Genomic DNA, 18,092 nt, shown 5'->3' with positions numbered 1-18,092 from the left:
AGTTCTGTCAGTAGTTTCTTTCATGTGTTTTGGATCTTTGTTATTCAGTTAGTGCAAATTTAGGGTTATTATTTTCCCTTGATGAATTGACCTGTTTCCTTAGGAAAATTTCCTTTTTTGTCTGGTAATAGACCTTACCCTGAAATCTATTTCATCTGATATTGATATAACCTCTCTGGTCTTAGGATTTGTATTTGCATGACATATATTTTCCATCCTTTTATTTTTTTTTTAAGGTTTTATTTATTATTTGACAGAGATCACAAGTAGGCAGAGAGGCAAGCAGAGAGAAAGGGGGAAGCAGGCTCCCTGCTGAGCAGAGAGCCTGAGGGAAAAGGGGCTCAATCCCAGGACCCTGAGATCATGACCTGAGCAGAGGCCTAACCCTCTGAGCCCCCCAGGAGCCCCCCCATCTTTTTACTTTTAACCTGTGTCCTCTCCCATCCTTGTGCTTACTGTTTTATATTTTACTTCTACATATGTTACATAAACCCACAATATATTGTGGTTTATTTTAGTATATTAGTATTATTACCATTCTTGTTTTGTTTCCCGTATGTTTTCCAGTTTTCTGTTTTTGTTTGTTTGTTTGTTTTATGGTGGAAGGGTAATCCTGGACCTTGTTACTACCTCATGATTAGAAGTTTCTAGAAGTTTTCAATTTTCATGGAGTGAAATTTGTTAATTTTTTCTTTTGTGGTTCTTTGTATTCTGCCTAAGAAACTTTTGCCTGCCTTGAAATCATGAAGATATCCTTCATGTTTCCTTTTGGAAGATTTATTTGAAGTTTTAGTGCTCATATTGAGTCTATGGTCCATTTTAAATTAATATGTAAGATAGGGTTCAAATTTCATTTTTTAAAAAAGTTCCTTTGTCCCCATTTACTGTAAAGCTTTCTTTCCCCTATTGAGTTGCATCGGCACCTTTGTCAAGAATTAAATGGCTGCATATGTAGAGTTGTATTTCTGAAATCATAATTCTATTCCTTTGATCAATACCACACTTGATTACTAATACTTATACTTAAAGTTTTGAAATCCAGAAGTGTATGTCCTCCAATTTTTTAATTCAAGTTTATCTTGACTATTCTAGTTCCTTTGCCTTTCCGTATATATTTTAGCTTACACTTGTCAATTTTGGAGAAAAAACAAAATCCGCTGGTATTTTAATGGACATATTTGATTCTCAATTAGTCTTCAGGCCCATGAATCTCAGGTGAGCCCACTGTGGAATCCAGCAATCATACTACCTTTCCTCATATAAAGAAAGTAATCTATTCCAGAGTTCTCCTTACTTTTTCTTCTTCTTCTTCTTCTTCTTTTTTTTTTTAAAGATTTTTATTTGTTTATTTGACAGACAGAAATCACAAGTAGGCAGAGAGGCAGGCAGAGAGAGAGGGGGAAGCAGGCTCCCTGCTGAGCAGAGAGCCCAATGCGGGGCTCGATCCCAGGACCCTGGATCATGACCTGAGCCGAAGGTAGAGGCTTTAACCCACTGAGCCACCCAGATGCCCCTCCTTACTTCTTATGGACCAGAACTGAGCTACATGTTCATCCCTAAACAAAGTAAAAGAAGAACGGAATTGTCTTTTTAAAACCAAACCAGGATTTGTTGGCTAAAATATGGGTGCCTTTCCTTCAGTCCAACAGATATTTGCCCACATGTGAGCAAATAAATTGTCAGCAAGGCAGCCTCAAGGGAGAGGAAGGAAGCAAAAGTATGGCTGTTGAGTGGGCAAGACTGACTCCCATGCAATAGATTGACATCCTATGTGTGTGAATATGCGTTTATGATTGTATAAGCATGCAGAAAATGTGGACAGGTGGATACCCAGGGGTTGGCACATGCGACATCACAGTGGGGAAGGGGTAGCCTTAAAGCAGGTGAAAGCAGGCGGGGAGACAAGCAAAAATAGGGGAAAAAAAATAAGTCATGGGGCCCCTGGGTGGCTCAGTGGGTTAGAGCCTCTGCCTTCGGCTCAGGTCATGATCCCAGGGTCCTGGGATCGAGCCCCGAGTCAGACTCTCTACTCTGTGGTAAGCCTGCTTCCTCCTCTCTCTCTGCCTGCCTCTCTGCCTACTTGTGATCTCTGTCAAATAAATAAAATCTTAAAAAAAAATCTTAAAATACATAGATCACATGTATGCATTTATTTAAAATTCTGTACATATGTGACTACATTTATCATTTGGGAGATTAGAAAAAGGGACACCGGGGTGACTCAGTCAGTTAAACATCTGCCCAGAACAGGACCCCAAGAGCTGGTTCTCTAAAGGTTCGTTATTTGCCAAGAGGTCTTGAGTTTCCCTGGAACCATCGGGTCTTTTATTTGGGTTCTCCTCTCAGCATCTGCCGTGGGCTCTGCTGCAACCCAGTGTGCGGGGGACACTCAGCCCTTACTGGATCCCCCAAATCACAAGTGTTAAACAGCTGAGTGTTGCTTGTCCTGCAGCCGGGAACAGCCCCGGGCTTTCTCGTTCTCAAAGTTCAGAGTCAGTTGGGTCCCTCTTGGGGTCGGTGGTGCATGTAAATTGATTATGCAGCTCTGGAATCCTGTAGAAGCGCACAAACATTGCGTCTGATTCCTCGTGACAGGACATGCAAGGGACAGCAGCCTCTCACTCATTTTGGAGACAGAGAGCCCTACGTGCCCTGGGTTGTCGGAAACACTCTCCCATTTCTGCCCCAAATCCACTGCAACTTGGTGAGACTTACCTTCCAGCCTTTGAGATGAACTTTCTTACCCAGGCCACCCGCATGTCTGCTCCCTCAGCTCCTGGAGTCTCTCAGCTTGAGATCCCGTGAGATGACCGACCCAGGGCCCGTGGACCAAATTCAGGCAGAGCACTGGACAGGGAGCAAGACTCAGGTAAGACCGTAGAGGTGTAACTGTTGGCTTTGCCAGGTAAAGCAAACAGAAAAACAAATAAACAACCTGCTTTTGGTGTTCTTAGTGTTGGGCAGAGAAAACATGCCTTTGGCAAACCCACAGGTGCCTACCATGTCCCAGGGGCTTTGTATATTTGCTTTCGTCCACTGAAGGCACCTGGAACAGCAGATGTAACTGGTTAAGTTTATGATGATCCATTGTCATTCTCCAAGACCCGTCTGGTTTTCTTCACCGGCCGAACTAGAGAGTTGAATGGGAATGTGGTAGCAGTCATCACCTCTGGATGTCTCAGTCTTTTAAAGTTTGAAATTCTACGAGATCTGTGCTGTCAGTCGTGATGTGCTGTTTAACGTAAGGAGAGCACCATGCGCTTACATCAGGCCATTCCTACCTAATGGCTCTTACTTCATTGGGTAGAGAGCTGATGTGGGGATTTGCTCTTCCTTCTGTGTGTCCCTTCTATTTACACTTTCACGAACTGAGGATATAAACACAGATCTGGAGGCTCCTTGAGCCTTTTGAAGGTAAACTTAAGTCAAAACTCATTTTACTACCTTTTTCCCTGTAAATTTCCTCTCTGACTGGAGTACAACAGTGGCCTTCTGGGTCCGCGGGAATTAGCATTAGTCATAGACCAGTTTCCATGAATCCTCCAAAGATCTAGGTATTTCCTTTTCGGTGGCACACATCTGTCCTGATTAATGACGGTATCTGTTTTGGAGGAAGATCAGGATGAAGATTTACAATACATATTTGTGATCTTTTTGCTGTATTCTTCAGCAAGAGTTTCTGGTATTTCCTTCATTCAAGAGGTTCTGCGTCTGTGAATTTATTCAAGCCCGGGATTTGAGAATCTCTGTTGTAGTACTCAGATCATACCTCTCTTCCTCAGACCTGAGTGAGCTCCTTATGATTTTGGTCCTAGAGATTCTGTGGTCAATTAGCCACGGTGGAAGATCCCTGCAAGACAGACCATTCTGATTCTACTTGGGCCACTTTTTCCCGATTTTCTAAGGGTGGCTTTGGGTGAAGGGGGGCATTAAGCTCGTCAAGCCTGGGTCACTTGCCCACATCCTAGCTGCAAAAGCACCTGGGGAGTCATAGATCTGTTTTTCAGTTTCAGTTGTGGGAAGTAGAGTCTGCTTTCCACCAGGATTTATAATCTGGGGAAATAAATCCAGATTTTTATCCCAAACATAAGAAGAAGGTTTAGAGCTTGCTCAACCAAGGACAATGACAAATGTTTTCCCTAATCTATTTCACCCCTCTATTATTTAACAACAATGAGGCTTAGAAGATTAATCCCGGCTCCAGATGTACCCCATGCTTTATCCAAGCCAAGTTTAATAATGTAACCTTTCTTGATTTGTTCAGAAACTCAGACCTGAGCCACATAGGACATGCCTCTGACCTCAAAGGCTGGTTTGTATATTGGCATCAGACACATTTTGATCTAATCAGATGCACAATGATGGGTTCTGGGGGATTTTGAGGGAAAAGTTTCTCATGCTCCAGAGAGCTAGAAAAGATAGTAGTATCTTCTTAATGGGATGCCTGCAACCATATTGATACCCGCCTGAATAGGAAGCTGCCATTGGGTGGTAAGCAGAACCAAGATTGTCCAAGAACAGTTGAACTGAATCTGCTGGATGAAACCAGTCCTAAAGCCCATACTACTCCTGGTCTTGGGGTATTGAAAGCCAATCCATTTCCTAATTGTTTAAGCCAGTTGAGTTGGGTTTTCTGTTCTCAGTGATTGAAAATACCCAAATTGATCCAGTATAGAATCTTCTACGTTTATGACTCCTCATGGCCTGGTCCAGAATTGATATTCTTTTATAATAATCACTATTGCCCTGCAAGGTGGGGGTGGCTGAAATCTGGACTAAGAGGGCATTATAACAAATGTGAATATTGATATGAAAGGAAGTAAATATTGACTGAAGGAAGATTGAGATGTATAGTTTTTATAATGAAAGAGATATGCTTTAGTTACCCAAAATTTGTAGAGTATTGACAATTCAGTTCCAAGTAATATAAATAAATGAGGCACCCTTAAGCATTTAAAAGACACTATGAAAGTAAAATAAGAAACCTATTTCTGCTTTGCCATACTCTTTCTCTCCCACTGAGCTACCTTATTATTAAGAGTCATTGGAAAGAGTCCAGGGAACTGATTTGTAATATGACCTTAAGCAGGTGAATTTGGTCCTTTAAATCCTAGATTTCTAGTCTGCAAAAACAATTGCTAGTATCAAATTAATTCATATAGGTGAAAAGTTGTGATAGAGCCCAGGGCAGTGAAAAGGCAGGTTTTATGGTTGTCTGGATTGTGGAGGGCTGATAGGTCCCATTGTTCATCTGTGAATGTTAGTTCTAGTGTACGTACTTCATTTCCTATTTTGCTTGCTGATTTGTATATTTGAAAAAGGTAGCAAGCCTATTGGTGTGTGTCTTTATACCCTGGTGCTTCCTAGTTGATACCTCTCTATATTTTTGCTAGATAATGGAAGATTGATAATAACTAACATTTTGTGGAGGTAAACAGAAGGTAGGAAGCACTTTTTTTTTTTTAAGATTTTTTATTTGTTTCACAGAGAGAGAGAGATCACAAGTAGGCAGAGAGGCAGGCAGAGAGAGAGGGGGGGAAGCAGGCTCCCTGCTGAGCAGAGAGCCCAATGCGGGGCTCCATCCCAGGACCCTAGGATCATGACCTGAGCCGAAGGCAGAGGCCTTAACTCACTGGGCCACCCAGGTGCCACTAGGAAGCACTTTCAAGTGCCTAATCGCATTTGAGCAGTGCAAGAGCTCTGCACAGTCGGGAGGGAGGGCAGTGTTCTGATCAAAACTTTCTGAGGAGAAAACTGGTACTCGGAAAAGTGTGCAGACCAGTTTGGGCAGTTACTGGGGAAAGGAGAATTTTAATCCTGTCTTCTGATAACATTTCTATGATGTTTAGCTATGTGACCTTAGGCAAGGGACTCAGCCTCTTCCTGCCTTAGTTTCCCGATCTGGGAAAGGCCCACTGCAGGTTTTTATAAATAAAGTTTTATTGGAACACAACCAGTTCAGTTCATTTGCATATCACCAGTGGCAGCTTTCAAGTTACAGTGAGAGTTGGGTAGCTCAGTAGGGACAGTATAGTTCAGAAGGCCTAAAATAGTTATTATCTGACCCTTTACATAAAACATTTGCTGACCACTGTTTTAGATGCAAACTTTTTAGAGACACACTTAAAGTCTTTGAGAGAGGAAATCTCACATATTCTAAGTTCAAAAAAGTAAATATTTCCTTTTTGTTCCTTTTGGATTACGAATATTAATGATTCCCACAAAACTTCACCCACCTTTCCTATATCCCAGATAAGGGGCAATTACTATTATTATTATCCTTATCATCAATCTGTTATTATTATATCAAGTACAGATTGTCATTGCCCGCTCATGCCCACCAAGAAGCTTGTGGAGTCAGCTCTTCTATATTTGGGGAGGCCCATTCCCCTCCTTAAACATGTCTTATGATCAGAGACTCTCCCTTGAGATCAAAGGAGTGATTCATCTCTCCCTGAGATCAGATCAAAGCCTGTGTGGGGGCCCAGGTTCTCCCCACCCTCATCTCACTCCTACTTCCTGCAGCAGAACAGCCCCCAAGTTTGATGCCAGGCTACACCAGTCAGCTTTCTGCTCTCTCGTGATTGCAGCCACCCCCTTCATCTTGGGTGTTGGTCTTCTAAGTCTGTGCTTAGAAGAGCTTCAAGAAGAATTGGGATGGATCAGGTCAAATCCCTTCGGGTTTTTCCCCTGGGAAAATAGTTCGGGGCATGTGACACGTGTCTCTTACATAAACAGACCCACTCCAAGTGCTTGGCATGTGGCTTTATCATTGTGTATTTTTAATGTTCCAGTGTTTCATGGTTTAAAATGACCTATCAGATCAGATGGTGATCTGCGGGGAAAATCATCCCACCCTGGTCCTTTGAGTCGAGTTGCTTTTCACAGATCATTTTCAGCAATTTGTCTTTAAAGCTTCTTGAAATTATTTTGGTACTCTACAGAACCTGCCACTCTGAGAATCTGTCTCCCCTAGACATAATTCCTGTCATTCTGTAATGCAATGATATCGCTTCGTAAATCTTTAATGTATGTTACTATCCAGATTGACACATTTTGTACTTCTTATCTGTGACATTTTCATTGACTTCTTTTGCAAAGTGACATTATTGCCGTCCTAGCCTGGGTAAGATTTAATACCGGATCTTTCTTTCAACCATCTATCAGAATTATTCATAACTCCCTCTTTTTCCCCTTCCCCCCATGCAAACTCTAAATTCAAAGATTTTTCTTTTTAACCTATTTCCTTGGGTATTTTTCTCTGATCACTACTTCGGTAAAGAAATAGTAGTACTTAAAGAACGGTAGCTGTCCCAATCCCTGTCTGCATTCTGATTTATTGAGATAGTTTATGGGCTTTTATACCAAACTTCTAGGGAAGTGTCCAGATATACTGCTAATGATAAAGGCCATTGTTTTGTTTTATTATTTTTCTAATAAACATTATTTATAATGTCCCTATTAGAAGCATTATAAATTGTTTCCAAGGTGCCTCTATTTAAAGTTTAAGATTTATGGAACTTTAAAACTTTAAAGCCCGTGTGTAAAAAAGACTATAATGTATTTTTCTTTTTTTAAGATTTTAATTATTTATTTGACAGAGAGAGAAAGAGCACAAGCAGGGGGAGTGGCAGGTAGAGAGAGAGAAGGAGAAACAGGCTCCCTGCTGAGCAGAGAGCCTAACTTGGGGCTTGATCCCAGGACCCTGGGATCATGATCTGAGCTGAAGGCAGCCACTTAAGGGACTGAACCACATCACCAAGATGCTCCTATAACATATTTTTCATATCTTGAGGGTGCTGATCTTCAATTTTCACAACAAATTGTTAAACTTGAAATACTAATTTATTTCCTAATCTAAAGGCAGTGGAGACCCAGCTCTGAATAGCACAAAGTCCCTACCCTCATAGAGTTCATAATTTCACGTGAGGGTCTGACAAGTTTAAAAAAAATTAGCAAAAGGGGAAGGACTAAAGAAGCTACTGTTCTGGATGAGTTCTATAGGTTTTGCTGGAGCATATGTGGTGGCATCATCAGGGAGGGCTTCTTGAAGAGGTAAACCAGGTCCTAAAGGAAGCAGAGGATGTAGTTGGGTTGGGACAGGTATCCTAGGATAAAGGAACAGGTTGTGCAAAGTAAAGTAACTCTGTTTGGATTATCTCCAGCAGGTCCACATAAACACAGACCAACTAATTCTGCAGTCCTATGTGTTTCAGGAAAAGCTGGACCAAACCAAAGTGCTAACACACTTTCTCTGGGGTAGGTAGAAACATCTAGAACAGGATGAAGGTCCAAGAAAGGGAACAAGGACCTCTAACATAAAAAAGCAAGTGTAGTGGCAGATAAAAAAGTTGAGAGCAATGAATTATAATTATGTAGGTAATTCTTTAGAATAACCCTTCTTTATGGTCCCTATCTTGATTCTTAACTTGGCAATCATATTTTTTTTTTTCTGATTCTCTTACAGTTCTATCGAGAAGGACTCTTAGGGTATAGGTCTACAGACTGAAGGAAAAAGACCAAGGAGAACATATCTTCCTTTCTTTTTTTGGGTTAAGTCTAATTTTAGGAAGCAGCGAAATAGATACTTAATAAAAATGGATATTTCTAAGCAGATCACGTGGGTGCATGCGTGTGTGTGTGAGTGTGTGTGTGTCTGTGTGTCTGTGAGAAACTTTTTTTCTCCTGGTCTCATGCAATGTCGAAACAATTGAGTGAGCAAATGGAGCCTTTTTTCTTTCAGTGGTATTGTTTTTATATCTAAAACTCACCTGTGAAAAGTTGGTTTCTATTCTCACTCCCAGAACCAGGGACTGGCTTAAAGACACTGTAATGTAGTGATCTAAGCAAAGACTCTGAAGCCAGGCTTCCTGGGTTCAAATCTTGACACTACCACCTATTAAACCTATAAATTGAGGGACATTTGTCGTCTGTAAAATAAGGGTAATAGTAATAGTGCCAACCTCATGAGAGGTTTTCTTTTTTTAAGATTTATTTACTTGATATATGTAGAGAGAGTGCACAGGCACTCACGTGCACAAGTGGGGAAGGGGCAGAGGGAGAGGGACAAGCAGACTTCCCACTGAGCAAGGAACTCCACACGGGGCTCGAACCCAGGACCCTGGGATCATGATTTGAGCCAAGGGCAGACACTTAACCAACTGAGCCACCCAGGAGCTTCCTTGTGAGAGCTGTTATGAGGATCTACGAGGGGACATAGAGGTTCAGAAGAGTACCTGGAACATCATGGGCACAAACCTGAGTGTCGGCCAGCCCCGTCTATCAGGTGGCATCCAGGGCATCAGATGCCATCCAGGTGGCATCCAGATGCCCCGAGAAGTGCGTCTTCAGTGCTCTCTCTCTTCCTTCTGTCTTCCTCACTGTGCAGTGTCTCCCCCCCACCCCCATCCTCACCCCAGTCAGCTCCCGGGGCTCTGACTTTGCTTGCTCAGAGGGATGGTGATCTGGTCAGGGTCAGTCACTGGTAGCAATTAAATATACAGTTGGCCCTACAACTTGGGGTTTAGAGGTGCTGACCCCCACACAAATCCATGCATAGCTTTTGACTCCCTCCAAACTTAACTACTCATGGCGCATTGTTGGCCAGAAGCCTGACTGAGGACATAAACGGGAGTAACATGTAGTTTGTATTATATGAATTATATACTGCATCCTTCCAATAAAGCAAGCTGGAGGAAATCCTAAGAAAGTACACTTAAAGTACTATATTATATTTATAAAAAAAAAATCTGTGTATAAGTGGACCCATGCAGTTCAAACCCATGTCGTTCAAGGGTCAACTGTATTGTTTTTACAGTCTGATTCCTTATTCCTAATTGAATTTGATTAAGAATAAGAAAACCTGGGATCTGTTCCCCATCATGGCTTTCTAGCTGTGTGTCTTTAGGAAAATCTGAAAATTCTATGACCCTCGGGGTTCTCATTCTCAGAGTTGAGATGACAATACTTGACCTGATCTCACCTCATCATTGTGAGGCCACAATAGGGCTCATGGAACTCTTCTGTAAACTGTAAAGGGCAAACGAGACTGCTTCTGTTAATGCAAAGAAAAGAAAAAAGATTAATAGTATTAGTTTTTCCTGCCCTTCATGTAACATCTAGTAACTGGGGTACAGTGTTGAATGGGAGTCTCATCTTATCTCTGACTTTCATGTTGAATTTCAGCAAATTGTCTTTAAAGCATCTGTTAATACAATCATACTGTCTTTCTACTTTCTTAACACTGAAACATCTATTCCTAGAATGACCATTTTGTGTTATCCCTTTAATACACTTCTGGATATGGAATTTTGCATCTTTGTTTTTAAGTAAATGTACACGTATGTGTTTGGATAGAGAGATAGAAAGAGACAAAAGCATGTACCAGGGTTCTGTATTATATTGAAACCATAAAATGATTTAGGCTTTATGTTTTTTCCTAGGCTCTGAGATAGTTTATATAGAATTAGCTTTTCACTAAAGGTCTGGTAGAATCTGCCTTCTGAAAAGCCCTCTGGACCTGATGCTTATTTATTTATTTATTTATTTATTTATATTTAAGTAGGCTCCACACCCAGTGTGGAGCCCAACATGGGGCTTGCACTCCCAACCCTCAGATCAAGACCTGAGCTGAGATCAAGAGTCAGATGCTTAACTGACTGAGTCACCCAGGCCCCCCTCTTATGGTTAAGGTACTATTCAAGTTTCCTACTTTTCCTTGAATGAATCTATAAAGATTCATTAAATATTCTCCTAGGGAATTAGTCACTTCATCTACTGATTTTCAAAAGGCTTGCCATAAAGGTTCTTACAATTTTTATAATCTTGTAATTTACATTCTTACAATTTTTGACTTAAGATTTTGTCCTTTTTCTTTCTTTTGACAGATATGACAAAGATTTGTCTTTGACCAATCCATTCAAAGAACCAGTTTAACTCATCATCAACCCTAACCCTAACCCTAACCATTATTAACCCTAACCCTCACCCTAACCCTTTTTGTGTTCTATTTTTATTAATTTCTACTTTTATCTTCCTTGATTTCTCCCTTCAACTTTCTTTAGATTTATTTTCTCTCTCCCCCTTCCCATCTCTGTGCTCAGCTTCTTGAGTTGAAAGCTTGGTTGACTCATATATTTTTAACCCTTCTGGTTTTCCACCCTAAGCATTTAAGGTTATCTACTTTTCTGAATGCTGACTCAGGATAGTCCATGGGCTTTGATATGTATGCAGTGCTCCTAATGCGGTTCTTTTTTTTTTTTTTTTTTTTTAAGATTTTATTTATTTATTTGACAGACAGATCACAAGTAGGCAGAGAGGCAGAGAGAGAGAGAGGAGGAAGCAGGCTCCCTGCTCAGCAGAGAGCCCGATGCAGGGCTCGATCCCAGGATCCTGGGATCATGACCTGAGCTGAAGGCAGAGGCTTTAACCCACTGAGCCACCCAGGTACCCCTCCTAATGTGGTTCTAAACAGCTTGTCATTTCTGGTTTTGGTTTCTTTCAAGCCTATGACTCATGAGTCATGTAAAATACCCAAGAGAATAGATTTTTGTTGGTTACCCTCTTGTTCTTATTTTGCAGTGTTATTCCATTATACCTCATGAGTATGTACTGTTAGAGCTTTCCTTCTGTGAGTGCCTTTGTGACCTAATACACCAGGAGAATGTCTGATGAGAGTTGGAAACTGTATAATCTGTGTTGGATGCAAAGTTATTTCTCTCCATATATCTATTAGGTCATAATTGTCCATTTTATTAGCCAGGACTTCTGGAGCCTTATTCCTTTCTGTGATATTTCTGTGATCAGCCAATTTCTGAGAGCTTGTTTAAAGTCACTACTTATGACTTACTTCCCTTAGCATTATACTTTCTAGCTCTGTCCATGTTGTTGCAAATGGCAAGATTTCATTCTTTTTTATGGTTGAATAATATTTTATATATATAATCTCACCTCTTATATAATCAACATTATATATATATATCCACATTATATATAACATTATTATTACATATAGTAGAGATACAATATAACATTATTATATATAATCAACATCATATATATATATTTCACATTTTCTTTATCTCTATATATAAACAGCATGTTATTATATCTATCTATCTATCTCACCTCTCCCATATCCCTTCATCGATGGGTGGGCGCTTGGGCTGCTTCCCTAGTTTGGCTATGGTAAATAATGTTGTTACAAGCATAGAGGTTCATATATCCTTTTTGTTTGTTTGTTTGGTTGGTTGGTTTTTTTAAAGATTTTATTTATTTATTTGACAGACAGAGATCACAAGTAGGCAGAGGGGCAGGCAGAGAGAGAGGAGGAAGCAGCCTCCTTGCCAAGCAGGGAACCCAGTGCGGGGCTTGATCCCAGGACCCTGAGATCGTGACCCAAGCCAAAGACAGAGGCTTTAACCCACTGAGCCACCCCTGTGCCCCGTGAGGTTCATATGTCCTTTTGAATTAATGTTTTCATATTCTTTGGGTAAATACCCAGTACTGTGATTACTGGATCGTAGGGTGGTTCTATTTTTAACTTTTTGAGGCATCTCCATGCTATTTTCTTAAGATCTCCATGCTGTTTTCTTAAGATTTAAAAAATTTTATTTGTTTTTGTTGTTGTTGTTTCAAGTTTTTATTTAAATTCCAATTCCAATTAGTTGAAGTGTATGTAATAGTAGTTTCACTCCATACTGTTTTCCACTGTGGCTATGAGATAAGTCTGTTGGAGAAAGACAAATACCATATAATTTCACTCACATGTGGAGTTTGAGAAACAAAACAAATGAGCAAAGGAAAAATAAACAGAGATTCCAGCCAAGAAATAGACTCTTCACTCTAGAGAACAAACTGGTGGTCACTAGAGGGGCGGTGGGGGGGGGGGGATGGGTGAAACAGGTGGCAGGGATCAAGGAGTGCACTTGTCCTGATGAGCACTGGGTGATGTGTGGAATTGCTGAATCACTCTATTGTACACCTGGAATTAATATAACACTGTATGTTAACTATACTGGAATTAAAATAAAAACTTAATTTAAAAAATTGTCACCGTTGTGAGAACTCCTCGGTGTCGGCTTACATTTCTATCAAGGTTTGCTTTATGCATTTTGAGGCAAAGACTTTTGGTACATAAAGGTTTGTGACATATTTGGTAGGTCGTACTTTTGTAATTATGATATATTCCTTTTAGCCCTCTTCATTTCGAATTTTACTTGCTGTGAAATGAATAGTGTTAATATGCATTTGGCATACTTTTCTCCATCTCTTTCCATGTCTTTGTATCTAACTTCCCTGAGTTGTTTTCATTAAGTGTTATGATTACTGGTATGGTCAGCCTCCTTTCTGGCTGCAGCAGAAGTGAGTAGTCGACCACCAAAAATTCATGATCCTTGCTCCATAGTGCGGACGGTGGCTGCCCAGTCAAGGACGTTGTCCAGGTACAGTAATGTGATTAGTTCTCAGCAGTGGAATGTGAGCAGCAGTGATGGGAATCACCCAGGACTATCATTTTCTCCGCTTCGATTGGATGCTCACTTGGCGGGAGATGATTTTGCAGGTAAGTGGAAGTAACAGAGAGGAGGAAGGTGCTTCTTTTTGTTGATTAATTCTGAGCCCTCCAAGAGCCAGGGCGGACCAGGGGTATCTGAGTTATTGCTATAGTCTGAATAGCCTTGTCCCCTAAAATTCATATGTTGAAGTCGTAATCCTCGAGGTGGTGGTATTAGAAGATGGGGCTTGGGGACATGATTAGATCATAGAAATTACTGCCTTTATAAAAGAGGCCCCAGAGAGCTGCCTTGCCCCTTCTGCCACATGAGGACCCAGCAAGAAGATGGCTGCCTGTCAACCAGGAAACGGGTTCTCACCAGACACTGAATCCGCCAGCACCTTGATCTTGGACCTCCCAGCCTCTCCAAGTATAAGAAATAAGTTTCTACTGTTTATGAGACACTCAAAAAATTGTATTTTGCTAGCAGCTTAATCAGACTAAGGCAGCCATGTTGGTGGTGCAAATGACCTGCTTGACATTTGTCATAGATAACCCAAGTTTGTCATGTATGACTTAAGTTATAACTTCAGCTCCCCAAGGCCCAGAGCTATCTGCACCTAGTTTGCCATGGTCTCCCTAAAACTCAGCTTTGGTAAACACTTCATTAATACGTATTGTATGAAGAAATGAAGTTCTGGCCATCTTCTCCTGAGCATTTGCTTTCTGGTGACCTCCACAACGGATTCTTTTGACAAGTGAATCTTTGCTTAAACGAAGCTGGGCCGACATCTTTCTCAACAAGAAACCAGGCCGATGAATGTGGGAGGGACACCACAGGAAAAGAGTCTCCCATCTGTGTCTTCCAGTGCTGTGTTGGGCAATGGGTATCTGGGAAGTCTGCAAAATGAGATCCTTCCTTCCCCTGTACCTTGTCAAAGGAATTCAGCAGCCTAAGGTCGAAGGCTCTTTTGCTTGATTTGGGGAAGTCATTTAATTGTGCTAAGCCTCAGTCCCCTCGTTTGTAGAATGGGGATATGGCGATACTGATTTCCAGCTGCTGTCAGGGTCGTCGCAAAGAGCAAATGAGAGAATGACGTGGACGTCAGCGTTTTGCAAACTACCGAACTCTACGACGATCGGTGATCTTATGGAAACTTGGAGAGGCTTGTATCAGACTTCAGCCTTGCTCAGTTTGAGGACATGACTTCTCACAGGCAACCTCTCCATTATTCAGAGTAGAATTAATGCTCTCGGTCCCATGAGAGGCTATCTTCTTCCTGTATTTCCTTCTATTTTCGGCATTCAACTTTCTCCTCGGCATTGTTTGTAGGTGGGCAAATCTTAACCAGGTTTCTGTTCCTCAAATCAGTTACTTAATTTGCACTAGGGGGAAGGGTGGCCCAAGCGGATTTTATTACCGCCCAGCCTTTCGTAAATCTTTGCAGAGAGAAGCTTTGGTTGGTTGTCACGAGCCCGGGGTGGAGCTGAGCCCCCACTTGGCAGCCTTGTGACCTTGGTGAGTTTCTCACCTCCCTGCTTCTCAAGCTCCCCATCTACAAAGCGTTGGGTGAGGCTCTTTCCCTAAGGGCCAGAAGCCTTGCTAGAAGGCTTCAGAGTGGCAAAGAGTCCCGAGCAGAAGTAAACACCTGCTGTAAATGTCTGTACCTCGGCAACGGGGCCCATGGCGAAATCTTTATTTAGTTGTGTTTGGATAATTTTCTCTTCTCTTTTTGCTTGAGTGCTTCCTACTCCAAATATTTGTTTTTTAATAGCTACCCCCCCCCTTTTGCTCTACTGATGCAGGTGAGATGCAAATGTACCTTTTGTGACTTCCTTGCTGTGGCCTGCCTGGGCCCCAGATTGACAGATATGAGGCAGAACCGTTGTCTGAGCTGGAGCGGGCAGGGTTTGGGGGCAGGAAGTGTGAGTCAACACACAAGGAAACCAGGGCAAACAGCTGGAATGGAAAGCAGGGGTAGAGAATCTGAAGCTGGCAGGAGTTTCCTTCAGAGATCTCTGGCTCTGGGACTCCAGGGTGAGGAGAGCTGGCCTGAGTGTGGTCATGCTAGTGGTACATTAAAAAAAAGTTGGGGGGCATCTGGGTGGCTCAGTCAGTTAAGCGGCTACCTCTGGCTCAGGTCATGATCCCAGGGTCCTAGGATCAAGTCCCACGTTGGGCTCCTTGCTTAGCAGGGAGCCTGCTTCTCCCTCTGTTTGCCACTCTCCCTGCTTGTGCTCTCTCCCCCCTCTCTGACAAATAAAGAAAATAAAATATAAAAAAAAAAAATCGGTGTTATTCCACTGCTTAAAACTATTCAGTGGATTACCATCTCACTTACAAACAAAAGAATCTGAAAATTCCTGTCCTTTAGCTGACAAAGGCTCTATGGCCTAAGCTTTGCTATTTCTTTTTATTTTCTACCACTTTTCCTGCTCCCTGTGGGCCACAACACTAATTTCTTAGCATCCCTTACCACGGTCCTGCCTCAGGACCTTTGCACTTGCTGTTCCCTTTGCCTGAAACGTTCTCCTCCTTTATCCAAGCAGCGATGTCACCTTCTCAGAGGCCTTCCCTGACCACCCACACTGAAGGAGCCTGCCTCACACTCCAAGCTTTCTTTATCCCCCTTGTTCAGATTATTTTTCTTGGTAACCCTTACCACCACGTGACCTTATCTCACAAAAGGGGCTGCTTGATGTCCATCACCTCCACTAGCATATGAGCATCTCTAGGACTAGGGGTGTTGCGAAGTTCTCCATAGTGTCCCCAGCATGTAGTTCAGCACCTGACATAATTGTAGAAGGAATGAGTGCATGAGGGAATGAATGAATGAGTGGAGAGATGGATGGGTGAAGGCTTAGTAGAATTGTAAGCTTTGGGACCTGCTGGTTCTTCAGACTTTCCTTCCGTCATCTTGGTTTTTGGCTTCTTGTTTCCACACCTGTCTAAGTTCTACTCTCCTTCTCTTCTTCTTCCTTCTCCTCCTCCCCTCTACCCCCTCCTCCTCTTCCTTCTCATTGTCCTCCCCTTCCTCCCCCTCCTCCTCCTCCTCCTCCTTTTTTTGCTTAAGCACAGTTTCAGTGAGAAATGTCTCTGCCCTATTCCTGGTTCCATGGCCTCTGGCTGGTCAGGCAGAGGCCTTGAGGAGACCTCAAGGAGGTCTCCTCAATAGAGCAGAGAAATGGAGGCTCAGGACCCAGGGGCAGAGTTCCTTCCAGAAGATGCTGTAGCTAAAGGCCGGCCGCACCCCTGCAGAAGAGCACCCATCACGTGCGGGTGTTACCGGGGCCTTGCTGGTGTGGTCCTATGTATCAGGGCAGGACATCAACTGATTGGACTCCTCAACAAGCCCGCTGCCCCGGGACTGGGTCAAGGCTTCGCACACAGTGGGCCAGGCACCTAGGACCGGTGGAGAGGGCTTGGTGCCAGAGCTGGGAGGCCTCGGGCTGGATCCTGGCCCTCGCTTTTTACTACAGAGCTTACAAAGGTGTGACCCTCGTGGATCAGCTGCCATAGGCTCTTGTCTTCAGATAAAACAGTCTAAGCAACCAATGACTGTGATTTGTTTCCATTTGTTTCTCAAACACCTGAAAATCCATAATCATCTGTCAGGAAATTTAAAAGTTGCACGGAGCACTAGGTGTGGTGCATAAACAATGAATCTTGGAACACTGAAAAAATAAAATAAAATAAAAAGTTGCATTCTCCACAGGGGGGGAAAGTATTTTTTTCCACTCTACATTATATTTCTGAGAGCTGGCCACCCCCCTCCCCAAGCTAATTAATACTGTCTTTCCGTGGCTGTAGGGAATTTTATCCTACGGATATAACACGTTCTATTGATCTATTCCTTTACTGATGTTTTGCTGTTTAGATTGGCTTTTGGATAGACCAACTCCTGCTGCAGCAGACCTCATGGTCCAGCCGTCCTCGTGCCTGTGGGAGAGAAGGTCCTGTAATCGCAACCCTCGGGATTCGTGTTTGCTCCGCAGTTCGCAAATGAGAGGCTCGCTGCTGCTCCAAACATGCCAGTGAGGCTGCGTGAGAACAGCTACTTGCACCAGCCGTCTGTGTTTGAGCTCCCAGTGATGAAGATGAAGCCATGGCCTTTGTGCAAGGCGGGTGGTGCCGTGGGGAGTGGGAGCCGGGGAAGATGGCCAGGCTTGAATGGAGACATGTGACCTCTCGGGAAACTGGCTTGCCTCCCCCGGGGTTTTCCTGTTTAGTTCTGCAGAAGGCAAAGGAAACCCATGGTTTGGGAAAAGTCCTGTTGATATAAAACCAACCAGTTTATTTTTATTTATTTTTTAAGAGATCTTATTTAGGGGCACCTGGGTGGCTCAGTGGTTTAAGGCTGCTGCCTTCAGCTCAGGTCATGATCTCAGGGTCCTGGGATCGAGCTCCGCATCAGGCTCTCTGCTCAGCAGGGAGTCTGCTTCCCTTCTCTCTCTGCCTGCCTCTCTGCCTACTTATGATCTCTGTCTGTCAAATAAATAAATACAAATATTTAAAAAAAGAAAAAGGATATGTCCATTAAAAAAAAAGATCTTATTTATTTATTTGACACAGGGAGAGTGAGCGAGCACAGGCAGGGGG

At 42.6% G+C, this 18,092-nt stretch overlaps 1 long non-coding RNA gene across 1 annotated transcript; it reads left to right on the top strand.

Moving 5' to 3' along the window:
- The first annotated feature begins 2,159 nt into the window (after positions 1–2,159).
- Positions 2,160–17,795, top strand: LOC123393389. The gene is made up of 2 exons (XR_006608159.1): positions 2,160–2,869; positions 17,371–17,795. It is a non-coding gene; the product is annotated as an uncharacterized LOC123393389 (long non-coding RNA).
- The last annotated feature ends 297 nt before the right edge of the window (positions 17,796–18,092 follow it).

Source organism: Mustela putorius, unplaced genomic scaffold, assembly GCF_011764305.1.
Source record: "Mustela putorius furo isolate JIRA1106 unplaced genomic scaffold, ASM1176430v1.1 tig00000832_pilon_pilon_pilon, whole genome shotgun sequence".
NCBI classification, from domain to species: domain Eukaryota; kingdom Metazoa; phylum Chordata; class Mammalia; order Carnivora; family Mustelidae; genus Mustela; species Mustela putorius.
Note: the sequence above shows the minus strand (reverse complement) of the source record. Positions and strands in the feature narration are given on the sequence as shown.